Source organism: Pseudophryne corroboree, chromosome 9 (genome assembly GCF_028390025.1).
Source record: "Pseudophryne corroboree isolate aPseCor3 chromosome 9, aPseCor3.hap2, whole genome shotgun sequence".
Classification (NCBI taxonomy): domain Eukaryota; kingdom Metazoa; phylum Chordata; class Amphibia; order Anura; family Myobatrachidae; genus Pseudophryne; species Pseudophryne corroboree.
Window position 1 is genome coordinate 390,047,949 of NC_086452.1, and position 27,992 is coordinate 390,075,940.

Here is a 27,992-nt window from a genome sequence, read left to right on the forward strand (position 1 = left end):
TGGTGAGCGCAAATGAGCCCCTTGCGGGATCGCTGCGCTTGCAGACACGGTGGTGCGCAATGCGTGCCACGCTATTTATTCTCCCTCAGGGGGGTGGAGGACCCCCACGAGGGAGAATATCTGTCGGTATGCCGGGTGTCAGGATTCCGGCGTCGGTACACTGTGCACCAGGATCCTGACATTCGGCAACCTGAAGACCACCAGTTCAAAACATCTTGGTGAACTAATCATAGATCTTCTGGATATAGACTAGCTCAAGCCCTTCCATCTCTTCATGTATTCCCTGACAGCCTCAATGATGCTGTGATCAGGGCTCTGGGCCCATTTCAGACCTGATTGCAGCAGCAAAATCTTTTTCTAATGGGCAAAACCATGTGCACTGCAGGTGAGGCAGATATAACCAGTGGTGGTATTCAAATAAATTAACAACAGGTGTCCTAATGACCATTTTAAGCATACCAAAAGATTAACCTAAAGGTAGTTTAATAATTCATGCATTTAATACTCAAATAAGAACAATAAAAGAGGTACACAAAACTAGATTATGTTATATATTGTATAAACAATATTGTATAAAGTGCAGCAGCAGGACCCTCATGTTGCAGACTTAAGGGTGTAGTTTGGAAATGTAATGTGGCCACACTGGAGTTTTAGGCTAAACCTGTGTAGTCACATTACAATTCCAAACTACACCCTTAAGCATACTTGCCGATATTGCTGCCCCCTCTTCCAGGAGGCGGCAGCTTGGTCAGCGAACAGGGGGGGCGTGTCCGTTAGTGAGGGGGCATGTTCGGCGCATGGCGGCATAAAAACTTAATTGTGCTCCGCCCCCCGCTATTCAGTGGCGAGGAACAGGCACTGGAGAGCAGGGGGCGGAGCTACGATGACGCGATTCAGCACGAATCACGTCATCGAGTCCACCTCGGACCACCCACTGGCGCTCCGTTGTGGGCGGCCAAAGGGAAGGGGGGTGCGGGAGCTGGCGGCGGATGCGGGACACTTGCCAACCTGTCCGGGGGGGGGGGGGAGCGCCACCCGATTTTCGGGAGCCTCCCGGCCTTTCTGGGAGGGTAGGCAAGTATGGAGTCCTGCAGCTGCTGCTGCACTTTATACAATATTGTTTGCCCGTGCAGCTGAGCTGCTGTTTAGTAAGTGTGTTTTTACTCACAATTTAACATTACATAACAGTTACTGAATTATAGCAGAACTTAGGCATGACTAGGTCTAGGTGGTCACAGTCAGCCAGTCAGCAGTAGCGGATCTTGCCACGGGCAAGCAGGACTTTTGCCCGGGGTGCCGCCTTCCGGAGGGAGCCGGCACAATCCGGAGGGCACCGCACCATTGCAAGATCTGCTGCTGCTGTGCCCACCGCTGACCACTCTGTCCCGCTGACGCTGCCCGCTGTGAAGGGAAACTAGACGCGTCCCTTCGTGGAGAGGACCTTTGCTGTGCGGTGCGCGATGACGTCATCGCGCACCGCACATCATTTCAGCAGCGCTACTACTGTACAGGGGGCGTAACTGACCACGCCCCCTGTGTGAAGCCACCCCCCTATTGCCGCCCGGGGCGCAAAAAGCCCCTGAACCGGCCCTGTCAGTCAGTCAGTCACACTCACATTGATGTGAAGCGAATTCAAGTGATCTTCTTTTCTTATCTCCTCCTTGACCGGCCTAGGAACTATGAAGAGCAGCACTGCTCCTCCACTCAGTCTCTGGCGCAGCACAGAACAGAACCGTCAGGGATGGGCGCACACTGTGAGGAGGATTGTAACTTACTGGGGACACAGTCACTCACACAGGGCAGTGCCAGTGCCAGCGGTGGTGCGGCCCACAACCGCTAGTATTAACGTTGCGCTGGTCCGCGATAGGCAGCAGCACCACCAGTACAGCCCAGGAGTGAATGACCAGGGCGGGCGGCAGGCGGAATGACCGGGGGGGCAGGCAGCGTTATGGGAGGTGGCAGGGTGAGGTCCGTGCGCCGTGTGTGCGTGACAGCATGACGTCCGCACCCGCTGTGCCCCCCCAGGATTCGGATTCTGCGCCCCAGGTTGATCAGACAGGCAGGCCCTGTGTGCGAGTAGCGCTCATTAGCAAACGGTTCGCAGAACCATACCTAACATTAGGTATCGGTTCTGCGGAACCGGTGCGAACCGGCTGAATCCCACCACTGGATATAACATGTGCAGAGAGAGTTAGATTTGAGTGGGTTATTTTGTTTCTGTGCAGGGTATATACTGGCTGCTTTATTTTTACACTGCAATTTAGGTTTCAGTTTAAACACACCCCACCCAAATCTAACTCTCTCTGCACATGTTATATCTGCCCCACGTGCAGTCCACATGGTTTCACCCAATATAAAAAAAATGTGCTGCTGTGATCAGATCTGAATTAGGCCCTCTGTGCGGTTCATATCATCACTTCCCGGACTCCTTGTTCTTCTTTACACTGAAGATAGTTCTTAATAACATTGGGTGTACTGTATATTTGATGTTGTTGTCCTGCTGCAGAATAAATTTGTAGCCAATCAGATGCCTTTCTGGTGGTATTGCATGATGGGTAAGTACCTACTATGCACTAGAATGATACATTGTTACCTATAAGAAGGTCAGTTATCTGGTAGAGCAGGAACATGGATGAACATGAGTGCTTACTTCACTTATATAGAAACTACACCAAGATTCACCCTCCTGCAAATCACAATTATCAATTCAGTTAAAAGATCTAGGGGTATATGCAATTGCGGTCGAATTCCCGAAAATGTCGAAAAACGGGACATTTTCGCCCCAAAAAAATTTCGACAATGCAATTCAGTACTTTCCGTCAAAAAAACGGACTTTCTGAAATTCGACATTTGTCATATTCGACATTTCTGCAATGGTACAAATGCGGCAATTCGCCAAAAGTATATTCAATTGAAGTTTGGAAATTCGACAACTGTGCTTTTAGACAGTAAATTCGTCATTTTCAATCCGCCACACTTTGGTTGCGGAATCTAATAAAAAAATTTAAAAACATGTTTTTTTTGGTGTTTTTTTTATTGGTAATAGCTAGAGATGAGCGGGTTCGGTTCCTCGGAATCCGAACCCGCCCGAACTTCAGGGTTTTTTACACGGGGCCGAGCAGGCTCGGATCCTCCCGCCTTGCTCGGTTAACCCGAGCGCGCCCGAACGTCATCATCACGCTGTCGGATTCTCGCGAGGCTCGGATTCTATATAAGGAGCCGCGCGTCGCCGCCATTTTTCACACGTGCATTGAGATTCATAGGGAGAGGACGTGGCTGGCGTCCTCTCCGTTTATAGAGATTCGAGAAGAGAGTGAGACAGTCTCACTAGAGAGAGACACAGTAGTAATTTTGGGGAGCATTAGGAGGAGTACTACTACTACTAGTACTTGCTGAAGTGAAGTGATAGATAGTGTGACTGTATTGTATTATCTGACTTGTGGGGGAGACACTGACAGTGGGGAGCAGTTAGAGTCTGAGAGCAGGACTCAGGACTCAGGAGTACATACTACATATAACGTACAGTGCACACTTTTGCTGCCAGAGTGCCACACCAGTATAATATATATTGTGATTGTATGCTTAGGAGTACTACTTGCAAGTTGCTGATAGTGTGACCAGTGACCTGACCACCAGTTTAATAATCACCACCAGTTTAATTAATATATATATATATATATATATAATTGTATATAATTAATATATATATAATATTATAATTGTATACCACCTACCCGTGTTTTTTTTCTTTTCTTTCTTCTTTATACATACTACTATAGTAGCTTACTGTAGCAGTCTGCGGTGCTGCTGAGCTGACAGTGTCCAGCAGGTCCGTCATCAGTCATTACATAATAAATATATATACCTGTCCGGCTGCAGTACTAGTGATATTATATATACATATATATATTGATTTCATATCATTATCATCCAGTCTATATTAGCAGCAGACACAGTACGTTAGTCCACGGCTGAAGCTACCTCTGTGTCGGCACTCGGCAGTCCATCCATAATTGTATACCACCTACCCGTGGTTTTTTTTTTCTTTCTTCTTGATACATACTACTATAGTAGCTTACTGTAGCAGTCTGCGGTGCTGCTGAGCTGACAGTGTCCAGCAGGTCCGTCATCAGTCATCATTACCTAATAAATATATATCTACCTGTCCGGCTGCAGTACTAGTGATATTATATATACATATATATATTGATTTCATATCATTATCATCCAGTCTATATTAGCAGCAGACACAGTACGTTAGTCCACGGCTGTAGCTACCTCTGTGTCGGCACTCGGCAGTCCATCCATAATTGTATACCACCTACCCGTGGTTTTTTTTTTTTCTTTCTTCTTGATACATACTACTATAGTAGCTTACTGTAGCAGTCTGCGGTGCTGCTGAGCTGACAGTGTCCAGCAGGTCCGTCATCAGTCATCATTACCTAATAAATATATATCTACCTGTCCGGCTGCAGTACTAGTGATATTATATATACATATATATATTGATTTCATATCATTATCATCCAGTCTATATTAGCAGCAGACACAGTACGGTAGTCCACGGCTGTAGCTACCTCTGTGTCGGCACTCGGCAGTCCATCCATAAGTATACTAGTATCCATCCATCTCCATTGTTTACCTGAGGTGCCTTTTAGTTGTGCCTATTAAAATATGGAGAACAAAAATGTTGAGGTTCCAAAATTAGGGAAAGATCAAGATCCACTTCCACCTCGTGCTGAAGCTGCTGCCACTAGTCATGGCCGAGACGATGAAATGCCAGCAACGTCGTCTGCCAAGGCCGATGCCCAATGTCATAGTACAGAGCATGTCAAATCCAAAACACCAAATATCAGTAAAAAAAGGACTCCAAAACCTAAAATAAAATTGTCGGAGGAGAAGCGTAAACTTGCCAATATGCCATTTACCACACGGAGTGGCAAGGAACGGCTGAGGCCCTGGCCTATGTTCATAGCTAGTGGTTCAGCTTCACATGAGGATGGAAGCACTCAGCCTCTCGCTAGAAAAATGAAAAGACTCAAGCTGGCAAAAGCAGTAGCACCGCAAAGAACTGTGCGTTCTTCGAAATCCCAAATCCACAAGGAGAGTCCGACTCCAATTGTGTCGGTTGCGATGCCTGACCTTCCCAACACTGGACGTGAAGAGCATGCGCCTTCCACCATTTGCACGCCCCCTGCAAGTGCTGGAAGGAGCACCCGCAGTCCAGTTCCTGATAGTCAGATTGAAGATGTCAGTGTTGAAGTACACCAGGATGAGGAGGATATGGGTGTTGCTGGCGCTGGGGAGAAAATTGACCAGGAGGATTCTGATGGTGAGGTGGTTTGTTTAAGTCAGGCACCCGGGGAGACACCTGTTGTCCGTGGGAGGAATATGGCCACTGACATGCCTGGTGAAAATACCAAAAAAATCAGCTCTTCGGTGTGGAAGTATTTCAACAGAAATGCGGACAACAGGTGTCAAGCCGTGTGTTGCCTTTGTCAAGCTGTAATAAGTAGGGGTAAGGACGTTAACCACCTCGGAACATCCTCCCTTATACGTCACCTGCAGCGCATTCATAATAAGTCAGTGACAAGTTCAAAAACTTTGGGTGACAGCGGAAGCAGTCCACTGACCAGTAAATACCTTCCTCTTGTAACCAAGCTCACGCAAACCACCCCACCAACTCCCTCAGTGTCAATTTCCTCCTTGCCCAGGAATGCCAATAGTCCTGCAGGCCATGTCACTGGCAATTCTGACGATTCCTCTCCTGCCCGGGATTCCTCCGATGCATCCTTGCGTGTAACACCTACTGCTGCTGGCGCTGCTGTTGTTGCTGCTGGGAGTCGATGGTCATCCCAGAGGGGAAGTCGTAAGACCACTTTTACTACTTCCACCAAGCAATTGACTGTCCAACAGTCCTTTGCGAGGAAGATGAAATATCACAGCAGTCATCCTACTGCAAAGCGGATAACTGAGGCCTTGGCATCCTGGGTGGTGAGAAACGTGGTTCCGGTATCCATCATTACTGCAGAGCCAACTAGAGACTTGTTGGAGGTACTGTGTCCCCGGTACCAAATACCATCTAGGTTCCATTTCTCTAGGCAGGCGATACCGAAAATGTACACAGACCTCAGAAAAAGAGTCACCAGTGTCCTAAAAAATGCAGCTGTACCCAATGTCCACTTAACCACGGACATGTGGACAAGTGGAGCAGGGCAGGGTCAGGACTATATGACTGTGACAGCCCACTGGGTAGATGTATGGACTCCCGCCGCAAGAACAGCAGCGGCGGCACCAGTAGCAGCATCTCGCAAACGCCAACTCTTTCCTAGGCAGGCTACGCTTTGTATCACCGCTTTCCAGAATACGCACACAGCTGAAAACCTCTTACGGCAACTGAGGAAGATCATCGCGGAATGGCTTACCCCAATTGGACTCTCCTGTGGATTTGTGGCATCGGACAACGCCAGCAATATTGTGTGTGCATTAAATATGGGCAAATTCCAGCACGTCCCATGTTTTGCACATACCTTGAATTTGGTGGTGCAGAATTTTTTTAAAAACGACAGGGGCGTGCAAGAGATGCTGTCGGTGGCCAGAAGAATTGCGGGACACTTTCGGCGTACAGGCACCACGTACAGAAGACTGGAGCACCACCAAAAACAACTGAACCTGCCCTGCCATCATCTGAAGCAAGAAGTGGTAACGAGGTGGAATTCAACCCTCTATATGCTTCAGAGGTTGGAGGAGCAGCAAAAGGCCATTCAAGCCTATACAATTGAGCACGATATAGGAGGTGGAATGCACCTGTCTCAAGCGCAGTGGAGAATGATTTCAACGTTGTGCAAGGTTCTGATGCCCTTTGAACTTGCCACACGTGAAGTCAGTTCAGACACTGCCAGCCTGAGTCAGGTCATTCCCCTCATCAGGCTTTTGCAGAAGAAGCTGGAGACTTTGAAGGAGGAGCTAACACGGAGCGATTCCGCTAGGCATGTGGGACTTGTGGATGGAGCCCTTAATTCGCTTAACAAGGATTCACGGGTGGTCAATCTGTTGAAATCAGAGCACTACATTTTGGCCACCGTGCTCGATCCTAGATTTAAAGCCTACCTTGGATCTCTCTTTCCGGCAGACACAAGTCTGCTGGGGTTGAAAGACCTGCTGGTGAGAAAATTGTCAAGTCAAGCGGAACGCGACCTGTCAACATCTCCTCCTTCACATTCTCCCGCAACTGGGGGTGCGAGGAAAAGGCTCAGAATTCCGAGCCCACCCGCTGGCGGTGATGCAGGGCAGTCTGGAGCGACTGCTGATGCTGACATCTGGTCCGGACTGAAGGACCTGACAACGATTACGGACATGTCGTCTACTGTCACTGCATATGATTCTCTCCCCATTGAAAGAATGGTGGAGGATTATATGAGTGACCGCATCCAAGTAGGCACGTCACACAGTCCGTACTTATACTGGCAGGAAAAAGAGGCAATTTGGAGGCCCTTGCACAAACTGGCTTTATTCTACCTAAGTTGCCCTCCCACAAGTGTGTACTCCGAAAGAGTGTTTAGTGCCGCCGCTCACCTTGTCAGCAATCGGCGTACGAGGTTACATCCAGAAAATGTGGAGAAGATGATGTTCATTAAAATGAATTATAATCAATTCCTCCGTGGAGACATTGACCAGCAGCAATTGCCTCCACAAAGTACACAGGGAGCTGAGATGGTGGATTCCAGTGGGGACGAATTGATAATCTGTGAGGAGGGGGATGTACACGGTGATATATCGGAGGATGATGATGAGGTGGACATCTTGCCTCTGTAGAGCCAGTTTGTGCAAGGAGAGATTAATTGCTTCTTTTTTGGTGGGGGTCCAAACCATCCCGTCATTTCAGTCACAGTCATGTGGCAGACCCTGTCACTGAAATGATGGGTTGGTTAAAGTGTGCATGTCCTGTTTATACAACATAAGGGTGGGTGGGAGGGCCCAAGGACAATTCCATCTTGCACCTCTTTTTTCTTTAATTTTTCTTTGCGTCATGTGCTGTTTGTGGAGTGTTTTTTGGAAGGGCCATCCTGCGTGACACTGCAGTGCCACTCCTAGATGGGCCCGGTGTTTGTGTCGGCCACTAGGGTCGCTTATCTTACTCACACAGCTACCTCATTGCGCCTATTTTTTTCTTTGCGTCATGTGCTGTTTGTGGAGTGTTTTTTGGAAGGGCCATCCTGCGTGACACTGCAGTGCCACTCCTAGATGGGCCCGGTGTTTGTGTCGGCCACTAGGGTCGCTTATCTTACTCACACAGCTACCTCATTGCGCCTCTTTTTTTCTTTGCGTCATGTGCTGTTTGGGGAGTGTTTTTTGGAAGGGCCATCCTGCGTGACACTGCAGTGCCACTCCTAGATGGGCCCGGTGTTTGTGTCGGCCACTAGGGTCGCTTATCTTACTCACACAGCTACCCCATTGCGCCTCTTTTTTTCTTTGCGTCATGTGCTGTTTGGGGAGTGTTTTTTGGAAGGGCCATCCTGCGTGACACTGCAGTGCCACTCCTAGATGGGCCCGGTGTTTGTGTCGGCCACTAGGGTCGCTTATCTTACTCACACAGCTACCTCATTGCGCCTCTTTTTTTCTTTGCGTCATGTGCTGTTTGGGGAGTGTTTTTTGTAAGGGCCATCCTGCGTGACACTGCAGTGCCACTCCTAGATGGGCCCGGTGTTTGTGTCGGCCACTAGGGTCGCTTATCTTACTCACACAGCTACCTCATTGCGCCTCTTTTTTTCTTTGCGTCATGTGCTGTTTGGGGAGGGTTTTTTGGAAGGGACATCCTGCGTGACACTGCAGTGCCACTCCTAGATGGGCCCGGTGTTTGTGTCGGCCACTAGGGTCGCTTATCTTACTCACACAGCTACCTCATTGCGCCTCTTTTTTTCTTTGCGTCATGTGCTGTTTGGGGAGTGTTTTTTGGAAGGGCCATCCTGCGTGACACTGCAGTGCCACTCCTAGATGGGCCCGGTGTTTGTGTCGGCCACTAGGGTCGCTTATCTTACTCACACAGCTACCTCATTGCGCCTCTTTTTTTCTTTGCGTCATGTGCTGTTTGTGGAGTGTTTTTTGGAAGGGCCATCCTGCGTGACACTGCAGTGCCACTCCTAGATGGGCCCGGTGTTTGTGTCGGCCACTAGGGTCGCTTATCTTACTCACACAGCTACCTCATTGCGCCTCTTTTTTTCTTTGCGTCATGTGCTGTTTGGGGAGTGTTTTTTGGAAGGGCCATCCTGCGTGACACTGCAGTGACACTCCTAGATGGGCCCGGTGTTTGTGTCGGCCACTAGGGTCGCTTATCTTACTCACACAGCTACCTCATTGCGCCTCTTTTTTTCTTTGCGTCATGTGCTGTTTGGGGAGTGTTTTTTGGAAGGGCCATCCTGCGTGACACTGCAGTGCCACTCCTAGATGGGCCAGGTGTTTGTGTCGGCCACTAGGGTCGCTTAGCTTAGTCATCCAGCGACCTCGGTGCAAATTTTAGGACTAAAAATAATATTGTGAGGTGTGAGGTATTCAGAATAGACTGAAAATGAGTGGAAATTATGGTTTTTGAGGTTAATAATACTTTGGGATCAAAATGACCCCCAAATTCTATGATTTAAGCTGTTTTTTAGGTTTTTTGGGAAAAAACACCCGAATCCAAAACACACCCGAATCCGACAAAAAAAATTCGGTGAGGTTTTGCCAAAACGCGGTCGAACCCAAAACACGGCCGCGGAACCGAACCCAAAACCAAAACACAAAACCCGAAAAATTTCCGGCTCTCATCTCTAGTAATAGCATATCTATTTATATTAGAAGGGATTAGGTACTTGGTTTGTCTATTTTGGAGGCACAAGTATTATTTATATATTTAAAAAAAAATATATATATATTTTTAAATGGAATGGTAAAAATCAGAAAAAAAATTGCGTGGGGTCCCCCCTCCAAAGCATAACCAGCCTCGGGCTCTTCGAGCCGGTCCTGGTTCTAAAAATCCGGGGGGGAAAAATGACAGGGGATCCCCCGTATTTTTAAAACCAGCACCGGGCTCTGCGCCTGGTGCTGGTGCAAAAAATACGGGGGACAAAAAGAGTAGGGGTCCCCCGTATTTTTTACACCAGCATCGGGCTCCACTAGCTGGACAGATAATGCCACAGCCGGGGGTCACTTTTATACAGCGCCCTGCGGCCATGGCATTAAATATCCAACTAGTCACCCCTGGCCGGGGTACCCTGGGGGAGTGTGGATTCTACTTGGACAAGTGGACAGAGGTCGGCGTGTGAACATAGGTAAGTATGTGTGTGTGTCGACATGTGTGAAATAAAGTTTTACTCTCACGGTGTGCGTGTCCTGTTTTTATTTGGGTATTTTTTTCCCAGTAGAACTACAGGTACCAGCGGGCCCATTTTTCTCCCGCATGCTGGTACTTCAAGTACCGGCTTGCGGGAGAGGCTTGCTGGGACTTGTAGTACTACTGGAAAAAACAATATTCTTTCAATTTTCTCAAGGCTATCAGCCCCCCATCCGCAGCCCTTGGATGGGGGGACAGCCTCGGGCTTCACCCCTGGCCCTTGGGTGGCTGGGGGGGACCCCTTGATTGAAGGGGTCCCCACTCCCCCAGGGTACCCCGGCCAGGGGTGACTAGTTGGATATTTAATGCCACGGCCGCAGGGCGCTGTATAAAAGTGATCCCCGGATTTTTAGAACCAGGACCGGCTCGAAGAGCCCGAGGCTGGTTATGCTTTGGAGGGGGGACCCCACGCATTTTTTTTTCGTGTTTTTTACCGTTTTTCCCGTTTTTTAAAAAAATCGGATCAAAATCCGTCAAATCTGCCGTTTTTCGACAGCGGGATTGTCGAATCCGTTTTTTATTGAATTTGTTGAATTCCGGCACCCACTTGCCGGAATTCGACGGTCGAATTGTGTCGAATTAAAAAACGGGCGAAAAATTGCCGCCATTCGCCGGTAAATGCATATACCCCCTAATGTTTTTTGTGTTTAAATAGCATTTAAAATATAACATATTGCAAACTAAGAAATTATAAAAAAAAAAAAAGTAACCAACACTTAAATCATAAGTGAACCTTTTTCGAGCTTTACCTGATCTAATGCAGCCATCATTGAGTTTTATACACTGGCCGTTATTATGCATAAATTACTGCATTCACAAGACTATGGTGTATTCACTACACTGAATAATCTGGTAGATTTTACTGTGTGAACTATCAGGATTCAATATATATTAATATATATATATATATATATATACATACACTGCTCAAAAAATAAAGGGAACACTTAAACAACACAATGGCCCTCATTCCGAGTTGTTCGCTCGCAAGCTGCTTTTAGCAGCTTTGCACACGCTAAGCCGCCGCCTACTGGGAGTGAATCTTAGCATAGGAAAATTGCGAACGAAAGATTCTCAAAATTGCGAATAGACAGTTCTTAGCAGTTTCTGAGTAGCTCCAGACTTACTCGGCATCTGCGATCAGTTCAGTGCTTGTCGTTCCTGGTTTGACGTCACAAACACACCCCTCCGTTTCTTCAGCCACTCCCGCGTTTTTCCCAGAAACGGTAGCGTTTTTTCGCACACACCCATAAAACGGCCTGTTTCCGCCCAGAAACATCCACTTCCTGTCAATCACATTACGATCACCAGAACGAAGAAAAAACCGTGAGTAAAATTCCTAACTGCATAGCAAATTTACTTGGCGCAGTCGCACTGCGGACATTGCGCATGCGCATTCGCGACTAATCGCTCCGTTGCGAAAAAAAATAACAAGCGAACAACTCGGAATGACCCCCAATGTAACTCCAAATTAATCACACTTCTCTGAAATCAATCTGTCCACTTAGGAAGCAACACTGATTGACAATCAATTTCACATGCTGTTGTGCAAATGGAATAGACAACAGGTGGAAATTATAGGCAATTAGCAAGACACCCCCAATAAAGGAGTTGTTCTGCAGGTGGTGACCACAGACCACTTCTCAGCTCCTATGCTTGCTGGCTGATGTTTTGGTCACTTTTGAAAGCTGGTGGTGTTTTCACTCTAGTGGTAGCATGAGACGGAGTCTACAACCCACACAAGTGGCTCAGGTAGTGCAGCTCATCCAGGATGGCACATCAATGCGAGCTGTGGCAAGAAGGTTTGCTGTGTCTGTCAGCGTAGTGTCCAGAGCATGGAGGCGCTACCAGGAGACAGGCCAGTACATCAGGAGACGTGGAGGAGGCCGTAGGAGAGCAACAACCCAGCAGCAGGACCGCTACCTCCGCCTTTGTGCAAGGAGGAACAGGAGGAGCACTGCCAGAGCCCTGCAAAATGACCTCCAGCAAGCCACAAATGTGCATGTGTCTACTCAAACGATCAGAAACAGACTCCATGAGGGTGGTATGAGGGCCCGACGTTCACAGGTGGGGATGTGCTTACAGCCCAACACCGTGCAGGACGTTTGGCATTTGCCAGAGAACATCAAGATTGGCAAATTCGCCATTGGCGCCCTGTGCTCTTCACAGATGAAAGCAGGTTCTCACTGAGCACATGTGACAGACATGACAGAGTCTGGAGACGCCAAGGAGAACGTTCTGCTGCCTGCAACATCCTCCAGCATGACCGGTTTGGCAGTGGGTCAGTAATGGGGTGGCATTTCTTTGGGGGACCGCACAGCCCTCCATGTGCTCGCCAGAGGTAGCCTGACTGCCATTAGGTACCGAAATGAGATCCTCAGACCCCTTGTGAGACCATATGCTGGTGCGGTTGACCCTGGGTTCCTACTAATGCAAGACAATGCTAGACCTCATGGCTGGAGTGTGTCAGCAGTTCCTGCAAGACGAAGGCATTGATGCTATGGTCTGGCCCGCCCGTTCCCCAGACCTGAATCCAATTGAGCACATCTGGGACATCATGTCTCGCTCCATCCACCAACGCCACGTTGCACCACAGACTGTCCAGGAGTTGGCAGATGCTTTAGTCCAGGTCTGGGAGGAGATCCCTCAGGAGACCATCCGTCACCTCATCAGGAGCATGCCCAGGCATTGTAGGGAGGTCATACAGGCATGTGGAGGCCACACACACTACTGAGCCTCATTTTGACTTGTTTTAAGGACATTACATCAAAGTTGGATCAGCCTGTAGTGTGTTTTCCCACTTTAATTTTGAGTGTGACTCCAAATCCAGACCCCCATGTGTTAATAAATTTGATTTCCATTGATCATTTTTGTGTGATTTTGTTGTCAGCACATTCAACTATGTAAAGAACAAAGTATTTAATAAGAATATTTAATTCATTCAGATCTAGGATGTGTTATTTTAGTGTTCCCTTTATTTTTTTGAGCAGTGTGTGTGCATATATATATATATATATATATATATATATATACAGGTGGATGGCCGGCATTCCCACTGTTTTCAAATGGGCCCTGGTGCTCCCTCCGGTGTAAAAACACCCATATGCAGCATAGGAGAATAGAGTGGCACTCACGGGACTTCACAGTAGAAAAGCAAATCATCAGCAGATCAACGTTTTGATTTATTAATCGTCTTCAGGATCAAATACACATACAAAACATAAAATCCTTTTACAACTCACCAGTGCACTGCTTTCTTTCGCCGTCTGGTCCCATTTAACAGATCTTGTTGTTATTCACTGTTGCCAGGCAACGGGAAGCTGTGCGGCTTGGACACGCTGGGTTGCGTGCGTCGCTGGCGATGACATCACTGGAAAGTGACCATCCCCTGGGACCCGGCGGCGGGAGGAAGCAGGGCACTGGTGAGTTATAAAAGATCTTATGTTTTGTATGTCTGGTTGATCCTGAAGACGATTAATAAATGAAATGTTGATCATTTGCTTTTCTACTGTGAAGTCCCGTGAGTGCCACTCTATTCTCCTATACTGATATAGATAGATATATATATATATATATATATATATACAGGGGCGGATCCAAAAGAAAATTATAGGGGGGGGGCACCATGGAAGGGGCAAGTATATTTGCGTGCGCATTCGCTCGCAGAAAAGGGGTGTGTCCCCACTACAAGGGGCGTGGCCTCACAGGACAGGGAGAGAGTGGGAGAGTGACTTGCAGTAGGTGACAGGGAGAGTGACTATCAGTTGGTGACAGCTAGTAGTTGATGGAGAGTGACTGGCAGTGGGTGACAGGCAGTGGGAGAGAGGGTGACTGGGAGAATGTGACTAGTAGTGTGTGACTGGGTATAGAGTGACTGCATAGGTGTGCGCAGGGGGGGGGTGCCTGGTGCGCACAGGCACCCCCTAATGTCTGGCACTCTGATCTCACATGCCTGATGCAGCGATCGCAGAGCAAGCTGATTACTGTCCCCTCTGCGCTGCACCCTGTCAGGACTGCATTACTGACCGGACACCTGGGTTAATCAAGGGTGCCACTGCCACCGGCTTTCAAACTCCCGGCTCCACCTCCATGTACAAAAACAGTATGATGTGATGTGATTACTTCATGCTGCTCGCACGCCCACCCGCCACACCCACCACATGCCCTTCTATGCTATGCCAACGTCAGCCACTGATGAGGATCAGCATGCAGCCAGTGTTCCTCTTAGGAAGACAAATTCAATACTGGCAGGTGGTCGGCAGCAACATTGACACGTCACTTGTTTTTCCAGCAGCAGCAGTACTAATCTGCGACTGTCAGTGTCAGTGAGTGACTGACTTGTAAGTAAGCTGCTGCTGCTTGCAGAGGAAAGAGAGGGGTAGCCAGACCAGGCTGAGGAGGAGCAGTGTAATTGCAGTGAGTGCCATCAGGGGTGTTTGTTTGGTGCACACCACAACACCTGACAATGTATCTGCTTTATTAGGATTGGTACAAGGGTGGACATTTTATATTGCATTGACCGTCAATAGATGGTGCTAGACACGCCCAAAAGGTGGTGCTAGACACACCCGTCCGACGGTGCACCCCCTAATAAAATGTGCTGCGCACGCCTATGAGTGACTTGCAGTGGGTGACAGGCAGTGGGTGACAGGGAGTGGACTGAGGTGAGGTCATTACTGACGTGTAACCAGATGGGAGGGGATTACCGACCCCGGTGATTGGTCTTTTGGAGGTGTACACGTATTTAAATGCTATCAGTTTTTGTATGTTTGTTGTCTGAGGAAAGTGCCGCTACACAATAAACGGTCACTGAAACGCTACTTGAAAACTTACCACTTGTACGTGTGATTTATCTTCATGTCTGGGAGTGGTGTTCCTGAGTATCTGGCTTATATATATATATATATCAGGGACGTGCAGTCAGGGGAGGCAGGGGAGGCAGTGCCTCCCCTGTCATAATGATTAAAATAATAAAAAGAAGATATTTATAACACAGTCTGTTATAAATATCTTTTTTTATTATTTTAATAATCCCCCCCCCCCTGTGGCTGCGTGTGAGGCAGCGGTAGAGGTGCCTCCCGCTGCTAACACTAAAAGTCCGGGCAGCGGGGGGCGGGCAGGGGGCGGGGCGCAGCAATGGGCTGTGAAAGCCCATTGAAAATGAATGGGGAAGCGGCACCTATACTGGTGCCGCAATGACAGGGGCGTGCGATGAATGCACGCCCCTGTCAGTGCCCCAGATGTGATTGGCCCAGCGGATCCAGTGCTGGATCCGCTGTCCAATCACCCCCTTCCCGGCTGCAGCAGGCGCCGTGGGCTGTGTGGGCACCCGCTGCAGCCAGCACCGCTACTATGGGAGAGACGTCATGAGTCATGACGTCTCTCCCATAGTACAGCAGAGACGAGCCGGCGGACGGAGACGGAGTTCAGCGCTGCAGGAGCGGTAAGTATGTGTGTGTGTTTTTTATTTATTTATGTGTTTGTGTTGGGGGCAGCAACAGGGGCACAACAACAAGGGGCACAGCAACAGGGGCACCGCAACTGGGGGGCACAACAACAAGGGGCACAGCAACTGGGGGGCACAACAACAAGGGGCACAACAAGGGGCACAGCAACTGGGGGGCACAGCAACAGGGGCACAGCAACTGGGGGGCACAGCAACAAGGGGCACAACAACAAGGGGCACAACAACAAGGGGCACAACAACAGGGGGGCACAGCAACAGGGGCACAGCAAAAGGGGCAGAACTATAAGGGGCACAACTATAAGGGGCACAGCAACTGGGGGGCACAACTACAAGGGGCACAGCAACTGGGGGCACAACTACAAGGGGCACAACTACAAGGGGCACAGCAACTGGGGGGCTCAACTACAAGGGGCACAGCAATTGGGGGGCTCAACTACAAGGGGCACAGCAACTGGGGGGCACAGCAACTGGGGGGCACAGCAACAAGGGGCACAACAACAAGGGGCACAACAACAGGGGCACAGCAACTGGGGGGCACAACAACAAGGGGCACAGCAACAGGGGCACAACTATAAGGGGCACAGCAATAGGGGCAGAGCAAAAGGGGCACAACTATAAGGGGCACAACTATAAGGGGCACAGCAACTGGGGGGCACAACTACAAGGGGCACAGCAACTGGGGGCACAACTACAAGGGGCACAGCAACTGGGGGCACAACTACAAGGGGCACAGCAACTGGGGGGCACAACTACAAGGGGCACAGCAACTGGGGGCACAACTACAAGGGGCACAGCAACTGGGGGCACAACTACAAGGGGCACAGCAACTGGGGGGCACAACTACAAGGGGCACAGCAACTGGGGGGCTCAACTACAAGGGGCACAGCAACTGGGGGGCTCAACTACAAGGGGCACAGCAACTGGTTGGCACAACTACAAGGGCACAGCAACTGGGAGCACAATTACAGGGGTCACATCTACTGGGGGCAAAGCTACAGGGGGCACAGCGACTGGGGGCACAGCTAGGGGGCACAGCTATTGGGGGCAAAGCTACAAGGGGCACAGCGACTGGGGTCACAACTACTGGAGGCACAGCGACTGGGGGCACAGCTACAGGCCACCCCTGGCCCTTGGGTGCCTGGAGGGGGGGACCTCTTGATTTAAGGGGTCACAGCTACTGGGGGCAAAGCTACAGGGGGCACAGTGACTGGGGGCACAGCGACTGGGGGCACAGCTAGGGGGCACAGCTATTGGGGGCAAAGCTACAAGGGGCACAGCGACTGGGGTCACAACTACTGGGGGCACAGCGACTGGAGGCACAGCTACAGGGGCCACAACGACTGGGGGCAAAGCTACAAGGGGCACTGCTACAAGGGGCACAGCTACAACGGGCACAGCTACAGGGGTCACAACTACTGGGGGCACAGCCACAAGGGGCAAAGCTACAGGGTGCACAGCTACAAGGGGCACAGCGACTGGGGGCACAACTACTGGGGTCACAACTACAGGGGTCACAACTACTCGTGGCACTGCTACTGGGGGCACTGCTACAGGGGGCAAAGCTACTAGGGGTACAGCTACTAGGCTTACAACTATTGGGGGAGCCTGCTCCATCATCCCAGCTAGCAGCAGCACTCTCCCCTGTCTGTGCTAACGTCCTCCCGCGTCAGCGAGTGTATAATATTCATTCATTTCTCTCTCTCCTCCCTGTGGATTACTTTGTAAGTATAATTTTCATTTTTACAGGTACCGGCCCTATTGGATTCTACTGGACAAGTGGACGTGACCGGCGTGGGATGTAGGTAAGTATGTGTGAGTGTGTAAGTGTGTTTTAATAAATTTTTACTTTCACGGTGTGTGTGTTGTGTTTTTATTTGGGTATTTTTTTGTTGTAGAACTTCAGGTACCAGCGGGCCCGTTATTTCCCCGCATGCTGGCACTTGAGGTTCTCCAAGTACCAGCAAGCGGGGGAGGCTTGCTGGGCCTTGTAGTTCCACAACAAAAAACAATATTCTTTTTTATACACACTTATGGCTATCAGCCCGGCAACCACCGCCCAGGGGTGCTGGGGACAGCCTCGGGCTTCACCCCTGGCCCTTGGGTGCCTGGAGGGGGGGGACCTCTTGATTTAAGGGGTCCCCAGTCCTCCAGGGAACCCCGGCCAGGGGTGACTAGTTGGGGGGGTAATGCCACGGCCGCAGGGACCTACATAAATGTGTCCCCCGGCTGTGGCATTATGTCCCTGGCTAGTGGAGCCCGGTGCTGGTTTTAAAAATACGGGGGACCCCTACATCTTTTGTCCCCCGTATTTTTGGAACCAGGACCGGTCTAAGAGCCCGGTGCTGGTTGTCTAAATATGGGGAACCCCTGTCCAATTTTTTCCCAGTATTTAAACAACCAGGACCGGCTCAAAGAGCCGAGGCTGGTTATACTTAGGAAGGGGGACCTCACACATTTTTTTTTTTACATTTTTTAACCCATTCAGACCCTTCTCCATTAAGTTAATGGAAGCCCTGGACAACAAAATGGCATTCATGTCCTCCTCCCACTCCCTTCCCAAACACTATTTTTTTTTTTTCTATAAAAATGTACAATATATCACAAGTATGATGAGCAGGCAGGCAGCGGGTATTGGCGGCATCGGACTGAGATGCAAATTAGTGGCGGAGGGCTGGGTCAGTTGATGGTGGGGGAGTTTGTAAGCCATTGGCGGTGGCAGCAGGCATCGGCTCAGTGGCAGTAGCGGGCATTGGCTTGGCGGCGGTAGGGGTCACCGGCAGGATTCGGCGGACATTATGGCTGTAGTGCCTCACCAGCCTCTGACCTCACCGCACGCCACTGATATATACATACATACACTGTGAAAATAAATATATATATATATATACACACATACATACACACATGTGTGTGTATATATATATATATATATATATAGGTGAGGGGGAGAGACAGGGAGGGTGAGGGTACTGAGGGGGAGAGACAGGGAGGGGGAGGGTGCTGAGGGGGAGAGACAAGGAGGGGGAGGGTGCTGAGGGGGAGACACAGGGAGGGGGAGGGTGCTGAGGGGGAGAGACAGGGAGGGGGAGAGACAAGGAGGGGAAGGGTGCTGAGGGGGAGGGTGCTGAGGGGGAGAGACAAGGAGGGAAAGGGTGCTGAGGGGGAGGGTGCTGAGGGGGAGAGACAAGGAGGGTGAGGGTGCTGCGACGGGAGAGACAGGGAGCATGCTGAGGGGGAGACACAGGGAGGGGGAGGGTGCTGAGCGGGAGATACAGGGAGGGGGAGGGTGCTGAGGGGGAGATACAGGGACGGGGGGGGGGGGGGGGGCAGAGGGTGAGATACCGGGACATAACTTTGTTTCAGGAAAGAAACAATGAAGGATTCCCTGACAACCTTGCACGCTCCCCCCCCCTCCCACTCCCCCCTATTACATATACTTAGAAAATACATTAAGGCTTTACCCCACTGGCTGGCATCATAGGACAGGACTCCTAACGGTGCTGATATACCGCAGGTACAGCAGGAGAGAGCGCACTGTGAGTACAGGAGGCGGGCTGGGTACAGGAGGTGAGAGCGGTAGCGCATGGTCCAGGAGGAGAGAGCGGCAGCCCACAGCGTGACGTGGGCGCCGGGTTGCCATTGGTTACGAGGCAGGAGGAGGTGCAGTGCAGCGCTGGCGGCTGACAGTGTGAGTACGACGGCTGTCAGTGGGGAGCGCTGGCTCTATCAAGGGGAGATTGCTGCAGAGCTGTGGCCGATTAAAAAAAAAAAAAACTGCCACAAATGACAGGGGGGGGGGGGCACGGGCCCGAGTGCCCCTCCCCTGGATCCGCCACTGTATATATATATATATATATATATACAGTGTCCTCCCGTTGGGGGAAGCTAACAGCGGTACTCCAGAGACTTAATGAAAGAAGTAAAATTTATGTTCAAAACATGAGGTAATACACATCGTTTCGGGGCTTGCATGCCCCTTCTTCAAGGTGGCACACAACCGCTGTTTGTTTCCCCCAGCACCGGGAGGGGGGGGGGATGGGGACGACACACTGTACACATACACAATTCACACTGAAGGCACCGGAGCACTTATCCAGTTGACAGGAGTGCCTGTCTGTATATATATTAGTGATGAGTGGGTTCGGATCCTCGGGATCCGAACTCGCCCGAACTTCACCTTTTTTTGCACGGGTCCGAGCAACTCGGATCCTCCCACCTTGCTCGGTTAACCCGAGGGCGCCCGAACGTCATCATCCCGCGGTCGGATTCTCGCGAGATTCGTATTCTACAGTATATAAGGAGCCGCGCGTCGCCGCCATTTTTCACTCGTGCATTGGAGATGATCGTGAGAGGACGTGGCTGGCGTCCTCTAAGTTTCTATGTTCAGTGGGCTGCAAATACCTGTGCTCAGTGTGCTGCAAATATCTGTGCTCAGTGTGCTGCAAGTGCAAATATCTACGATCTCTGCCTGAAAAACGCTCCATATCTGTGCTCAGTGTGCTGCATATATCTGTGCTCAGTGTGCTAATTGCTTTTTTTGTGGGGACTGGAGACCAGCAGTATTATATAGTAGGAGGATAGTGCAGAGTTTTGCTGACCAGTGACTACCAGTATTATACATTCTCTGCCTGAAAAACGCTCCATATCTGTGCTGAATTGTAGTATATAGTAGGAGGACAGTGCAGAATGTTGCTGACCACCAGTATAACTATATATATAGCAGTACGGTACAGTAGTCCACTGCTCTACCTCTGTGTCGTCAAGTATACTATCCATCTATACCTGTGGTGCATTTCAGTTTTGCACAGTTTGCTGACCACCAGTATATAATATATAGCAGTACGGTACAGTAGGCCACTGCTCTACCAACCTCTGTGTCGTCAAGTATACTATCCATCCATACCTGTGGTGCATTTCAGTTTTGCACAGTTTGCTGACCACCAGTATATAATATTTAGCAGTACGGTACAGTAGGCCACTGCTCTACCTACCTCTGTGTCGTCAAGTATACTATCCATCCATACCTGTGGTGCATTTCAGTTTTGCACAGTTTGCTGACCACCAGTATATAATATATAGCAGTACGGTACAGTAGGCCACTGCTCTACCTACCTCTGTGTCGTCAAGTATACTATCCATCCATACCTGTGGTGCATTTCAGTCTTGCACAGTTTGCTGACCACCAGTATATAATAAATAGCAGTACGGTACAGTAGGCCACTGCTCTACCTACCTCTGTGTCGTCAAGTATACTATCCATCCATTAATTCAAATAGACTAAAGCTGTGCGCTCAGTGAGTGTAGGTGTATATGATTGTCAGCAGCAACTTGGAAAGGGAATGCCAGTCCCTAAAAAACACTGAAAGAAAGGAAAAACCAAGTAGCGCTCAACAATCAAAAATGAACAAACATTTATTTTTAAAAATGATGCAACAATACTCCCGGGAGTGCTAGTCAATTTATATCAATGTAACATGAAATATAAAAAAATAAATATATATATATATATATATATATATATATATATATATATAAAATACCTATTCCCAGGTGAATTATGATGATATAATTAATATATGACACTTCCTATTTTTCTACATTATCTAGTCCCAAAGGTTTATGTGGTAAATAGGGTACCAGCAATGATTATAGACTGTTGATATAGACTGATGCAACTAAGTGCCAATATGTGACTCACTTGGTCCATGCAAATCCCAAATTGTCCTTATTCTGTATGACCCATGTCAATTCCGATAATCCTGGTATATTGGAATCTTTAGGATAATTTATCCTCCTCAAGTGTACACAGTAATGTCGGGAAACCTGGGTGATGATGAAGCCAGAAAGATGAAATAATGCTAACAGGGAGAGCCCGGAGTGATGTAGATGTTCCCAGCCGCTCGCTCCCACGCCGGGGAGGGGGAGCAGTGTCCACACTCGCCGCCGGGCTGAGATGAAATGCAGCCGTACACCGGCTGTAAGATAGCTGAGAGTCCCAGGCGGCTGGATGTAACCTGTGCGGCACAATGTAATTGCGCTGTTACCGGGAACGGCTAGAATGTCCTCTCACGGGCAGCTCAGGGGAGCCTCCCTGTAGCACACTGGATGTTTGGAAGTGTTAATGGTGGAGCCACTGGTATAGTGTGCTGGCTGTCTGCAGGAGCCAACTGCGCTGTATTCGGCAGAGTGAGGGCTCCGACTCAGCCTCGCCGCAGTTGGCCGCCAGCGGGATCAAGCAACGTTCCAGTCCTACCAGCTGGAGCCCCGCTGGATCCCCCCCCCCCCCATGTATTTCCAAAAGTGACGTGGAACACTGTGATTAGTGCATTTATTGAGAATATTCCTTCTGTGTTCCATAAAACGAATTTTTAAGGGACGAATTGTTCTGCCTATATAATATAATTGGCACGGGCATATAAGCAAATAAACAACATATTGTGTGCTACAATTAATAAATGAATCAATGGTATAGACTTTCTTAGATGCTACTGCACATACATTTTTGGTTTTGTTCACAACAAATGAGCAGGTAGTGCACCTAGCATGGTTGCACCTGTAGAACCCACGAACCTCTGGTCCAATCAGTGTCCTTTGTGTGCACTTAGAGGCCTGTTTATTGGAGTGCCCTCCAAAAAAACTGGGGGCCAAGATGTTTTTCAAATTCCTCGCGTTTTTAAAAACTATCGAAGGTGTTACATTAAGATGTTCCTTAAGGATGGGGTTGGTAAATAATAATCTGTAATTTTTCTTAATAATGCTTCTAATTTTGTTTGCAGCTATATTAAACTTGGATTTTAACTAGTGATGAGCGGGTTCGGTTTCCGAGAAACCGAACCCACCTGAGCTTTACCTTTTTTACACGGGTCCGAGCAGACTCGGATCCTCACGCCTTGCTCGGCCAACCCAAGCGCGCCCGAACGTCATCATCCCGCTGTCGGATTTTCGCGAGATTCGGATTCTATATAAGCAGCCGCGCGTCGCCGCCATTTTCACACGTGCATTGAGATTGATAGGGAGAGGACGTGGCTGGCGTCCTCTCCGTTTATAATTGTAGAAGAGACAGTTGATTGCTTGTTTTATTACTAATTGTGGGGAGGATTGGGGAGCAGCTGTTAGGACTCGGAGTAGAGTGCAGAGTTTTGCTGATAGTGACCACCAGTTTTTTTTTATCCGTTCTCTGCCTGAAAAAAATGCTCCATACCATATCTGTGCTCAGTGTGCTGCATGATATATCTGTGCTGAGTGCTCACACTGCTTAATTGTGGGGACTGGGGAGCAGCTATAGCAGGAGTACAGTGCACAGTTTTGCTGACAGTGACTACCAGTATACATTTGTCTGCCTGAAAAACACTCCTGTGGTGGCTTTTTTTTATACTAGTTTAGCAGTCTGCTGACAGTGTCCACCAGGTCCATTATACTGTATATAGCAGTACGGTAGGCCACTGCTGTACCTACCTCTGTGTCGTCACTCGTCATCCATTAATAATAATAAGTATACTATCCATCCATCTACATTGTATACCTGTGGTGGCTTTTTTTCTTTATACTAGTTTAGCAGTTTGCTGACAGTGTCCACCAGGTCCATTTATTATACTGTATATAGCAGTACGGTAGGCCACTGCTGTACCTACCTCTGTGTCGTCACTCGTCGTCCATAAGTATACTATCCATCCATCTACATTGTATACCTGTGGTGGCTTTTTTTCTTTATACTAGTAGTACTAGTTTAGCAGTCTGCTGACAGTGTCCACCAGGTCCATTATACTGTATATAGCAGTACGGTAGGCCACTGCTGTACCTACCTCTGTGTCGTCACTCGTCGTTCATAAGTAATTTAAGTATACTATCCATCCATCTACATTGTATACCTGTGGTGGCTTTTTTTCTTTATACTAGTAGTACTAGTTTAGCAGTCTGCTGACAGTGTCCACCAGGTCCATTATACTGTATATAGCAGTATGGTAGGCCACTGCTGTACCTACCTCTGTGTCATCACTCGTCGTCCATAAGTATACTATCCATCCATCTACATTGTATACCTGTGGTGGCTTTTTTTTTATACTAGTAGTACTAGTTTAGCAGTCTGTTGACAGTGTCCACCAGGTCCTTTATACTGTATATAGCAGTATGGTAGGCCACTGCTGTACCTACCTCTGTGTCGTCACTCGTCGTCCATAAGTATACTACCATCTATCTACATTGTATACCTGTGGTGGCTTTTTTTTTATACTAGTAGTACTAGTTTAGCAGTCTGCTGACAGTGTCCACCAGGTCCATTATACTGTATATAGCAGTACGGTAGGCCACTGCTGTACCTACCTCTGTGTCATCACTCGTCGTCCATAAGTATACTATCCATCCATCTACATTGTATACCTGTGGTGGCTTTTTTTTATACTAGTAGTACTAGTTTAGCAGTCTGTTGACAGTGTCCACCAGGTCCATTATACTGTATATAGCAGTATGGTAGGCCACTGCTGTACCTACCTCTGTGTCGTCACTCGTCGTCCATAAGTATACTACCATCCATCTACATTGTATACCTGTGGTGGCTTTTTTTTTATACTAGTAGTACTAGTTTAGCAGTCTGCTGACAGTGTCCACCAGGTCCATTATACTGTATATAGCAGTACGGTAGGCCACTGCTGTACCTACCTCTGTGTCGTCAGTCACTCATCATCCATTAATAATAATAAGTATACTATCCGTCCATCTACATTGTATACCTGTGGTGCCTTTTAGTTGTGCGCATTAAAATATGGAGAACAAAAATGTGGAGGTTAAAAAAATAGGGAAGCATGTAAAATCCAAAACACAAAAGATCAGTAAAATGACCCAAAAATCAAAATTAAAATCGTCTGAGGAGAAGCGTAAACTTGCCAATATGCCATTTACGACACGGAGTGGCAAGGAACGGCTGAGGCCCTTGCCTATGTTCATGGCTAGTGGTTCAGCTTCACATGAGGATGGAAGCACTCATCCTCTCGCTAGAAAAAAGAAAAGTCTTAAGCTGGTAAAAGCACAGCAAAGAACTGTGCGTTCTTCGAAATCACAAATCCCCAAGGAGAGTCCAATTGTGTCGGTTGCGATGCCTGACCTTCCTCTTTTTTCTTTCATTTTTCTTTGCATCATGTGCTGTTTGGGGAGTATTTTTTTGAAGGGCCATCCTGCGTGACACTGCAGTGCCACTCCTAGATGGGCCAGATGTTTGTGTCGGCCACTTGGGTCGCTTAGCTTAGTCACACAGCTACCTTATTGCGCCTCTTTTTTTCTTTGCGTCATGTGCTGTTTGGGGAGTATTTTTTTGAAGGGCCATCCTGCGTGACACTGCAGTGCCACTCCTAGATGGGCCAGGTGTTTGTGTCGGCCACTAGGGTCGCTTAGCTTAGTCACACAGCTACCTCATTGCGTCTCTTTTTTTCTTTGCGTCATGTGCTGTTTGGGGAGTATTTTTTTGAAGGGCCATCCTGCGTGACACTGCAGTGCCACTCCTAGATGGGCCAGATGTTTGTGTCGGCCACTTGGGTCGCTTATCTTAGTCACACAGCTACCTCATTGCGCCTCTTTTTTTCTTTGCGTCATGTGCTGTTTGGGGACAATTTTTTTGAAGGGCCATCCTGTCTGACACTGCAGTGCCACTCCTAGATGGGCCAGGTGTTTGTGTCGGCCACTAGGGTCGCTTAGCTTAGTCACACAGCTACCTCATTGCGCCTCTTTTTTTCTTTGCATCATGTGCTGTTTGGGGAGTATTTTTTTGAAGGGCCATCCTGTGTGACACTGCAGTGCCACTCCTAGATGGGCCAGGTGTTTGTGTCGACCACTTGGGTCGCTTACCTTAGTCACACAGCTACCTCATTGCGCCTCTTTTTTTCTTTGCATCATGTGCTGTTTGGGGACTATTTTTTTGAAGGGCCATCCTGTGTGACACTGCAGTGCCACTCCTAGATGGGCCAGGTGTTTGTGTCGGCCACTTGGGTCGCTTACCTTAGTCACACAGCTACCTCATTGCGCCTCTTTTTTTCTTTGCATCATGTGCTGTTTGGGGACTATTTTTTTGAAGTGCCATCCTGTCTGACACTGCAGTGCCACTCCTAGATGGGCCAGGTGTTTGTGTCGGCCACTTGGGTCGCTTAGCTTAGTCACACAGCTACCTCATTGCGCCTCTTTTTTTCTTTGCATCATGTGCTGTTTGGGGACTATTTTTTGAAGTGCCATCCTGTCTGACACTGCAGTGCCACTCCTAGATGGGCCAGGTGTTTTTGTCGGCCACTTGGGTCGCTTAGCTTAGTCACACAGCTACCTCATTGCGCCTCTTTTTTTCTTTGCATCATGTGCTGTTTGGGGAGTATTTTTTTGAAGGGCCATCCTGCGTGACACTGCAGTGCCACTCCTAGATGGGCCAGGTGTTTGTGTCGGCCACTTGGGTCGCTTACCTTAGTCACACAGCTACCTCTTTGCGCCTCTTTTTTTCTTTGCATCATGTGCTGTTTGGGGACTATTTTTTTGAAGGGCCATCCTGTGTGACACTGCAGTGCCACTCCTAGATGGGCCAGGTGTTTGTGTCGGCCACTAGGGTCGCTTACCTTAGTCACACAGCTACCTCATTGCGCCTCTTTTTTTCTTTGCATCATGTGCTGTTTGGGGACTATTTTTTTGAAGTGCCATCCTGTCTGACACTGCAGTGCCACTCCTAGATGTGCCAGGTGTTTGTGTCGGCCACTTGGGTCGCTTAGCTTAGTCACACAGCTACCTCATTGCGCCTCTTTTTTTCTTTGCATCATGTGCTGTTTGGGGAGTATTTTTTTGAAGGGCCATCCTGCGTGACACTGCAGTGCCACTCCTAGATGGGCCAGGTGTTTGTGTCGGCCACTTGGGTCGCTTAGCTTAGTCACACAGCTACCTCATTGCGCCTCTTTTTTTCTTTGCATCATGTGCTGTTTGGGGACTATTTTTTGAAGTGCCATCCTGTCTGACACTGCAGTGCCACTCCTAGATGGGCCAGGTGTTTGTGTCGGCCACTTGGGTCGCTTAGCTTAGCCATCCAGCGACCTCGGTGCAAATTTTAGGACTAAAAATAATATTGTGAGATGTGAGGTGTTCAGAATAGACTGAAAATGAGTGGAAATTATGGTTATTGAGGTTAATAATACTATGGGATCAAAATGACCCCCAAATTCTATGATTTAAGCTGTTTTTTAGGGTTTTTTGAAAAAAACACCCGAATCCAAAACACACCCGAATCCGACAAAAAAATTTCGGTGAGGTTTTGCCAAAACGCGTCCGAACCTAAAACACGGCCGCGGAACCGAACCCAAAACCAAAACACAAAACCCGAAAAATTTCCGGTGCACATCACTAATTTTAACACTAAGCCATATTTGTTATTTTTCAAATTATTGTTGTTTGTCAAGTCTCCATTATTGCTAGTTCTTTTCTTGCCATTACTATACCCATGATTAATACTCTCAGATAAATTAGTTTATATGGTATCTGTATTATCAATAATACTCACAGTGCCATCACAACCATAGCTTTGTGTCTCTAACCTTACAGAGGGTATATCTCTGTTGGAAATTTGGGTGTCTTTTCTGACTAACCTTGAGGCATAATCCAAAGCTTCATCAAGTACTGTTTGAGGATATTCACAATTTTTGAATTTTCTACCAGATTAGTTATCTGTTCTTTATATTTCACATCAGATGTACAATTTCTTCTAATTCTATGTACTTGGCTCTTAGGAACATTCTTAAGCCAACTCTTATTATGATTGCTAGAGTATGGTATATAATTGCACACATCCTCTTCTTTCTTAAATGGTGACACCGTGACAATCTCCTCTACCACCTCCACCGTAACATCCAAAAAATTAATTTGTGAAGGATGGTGAGTGCAAGTGAAGGTTAAACCATGTGTATTATTATTAATGTAATTAACAAACTCAGTGACAGAAACAGAATCCCCCTTCCAAACAAAAAATAGGTAATCGATATAGCGACCATATAGGACCAGGTTCGCGGCGTGGGCACCACCACAGATATATGTGTTTTCAAAGTCGCCCATGTAGATATTAGCAAAACTGGGCGCGAACCTGGTCCCCATCGCTGTACCGAGGACCTGTAGATAGTGACAGTGATCAAACAAAAAATAATTGTGAGA

The 27,992-nt window shown here is 48.3% G+C and overlaps 1 long non-coding RNA gene across 1 annotated transcript in view; it reads left to right on the forward strand.

The window, feature by feature from the left end:
* LOC134957068 (uncharacterized) overlaps positions 1-27,992 on the forward strand; it is a 145,410-nt gene that overhangs the window by 39,062 nt on the left and 78,356 nt on the right. The gene's annotated exons all lie outside the window — the stretch shown is intronic.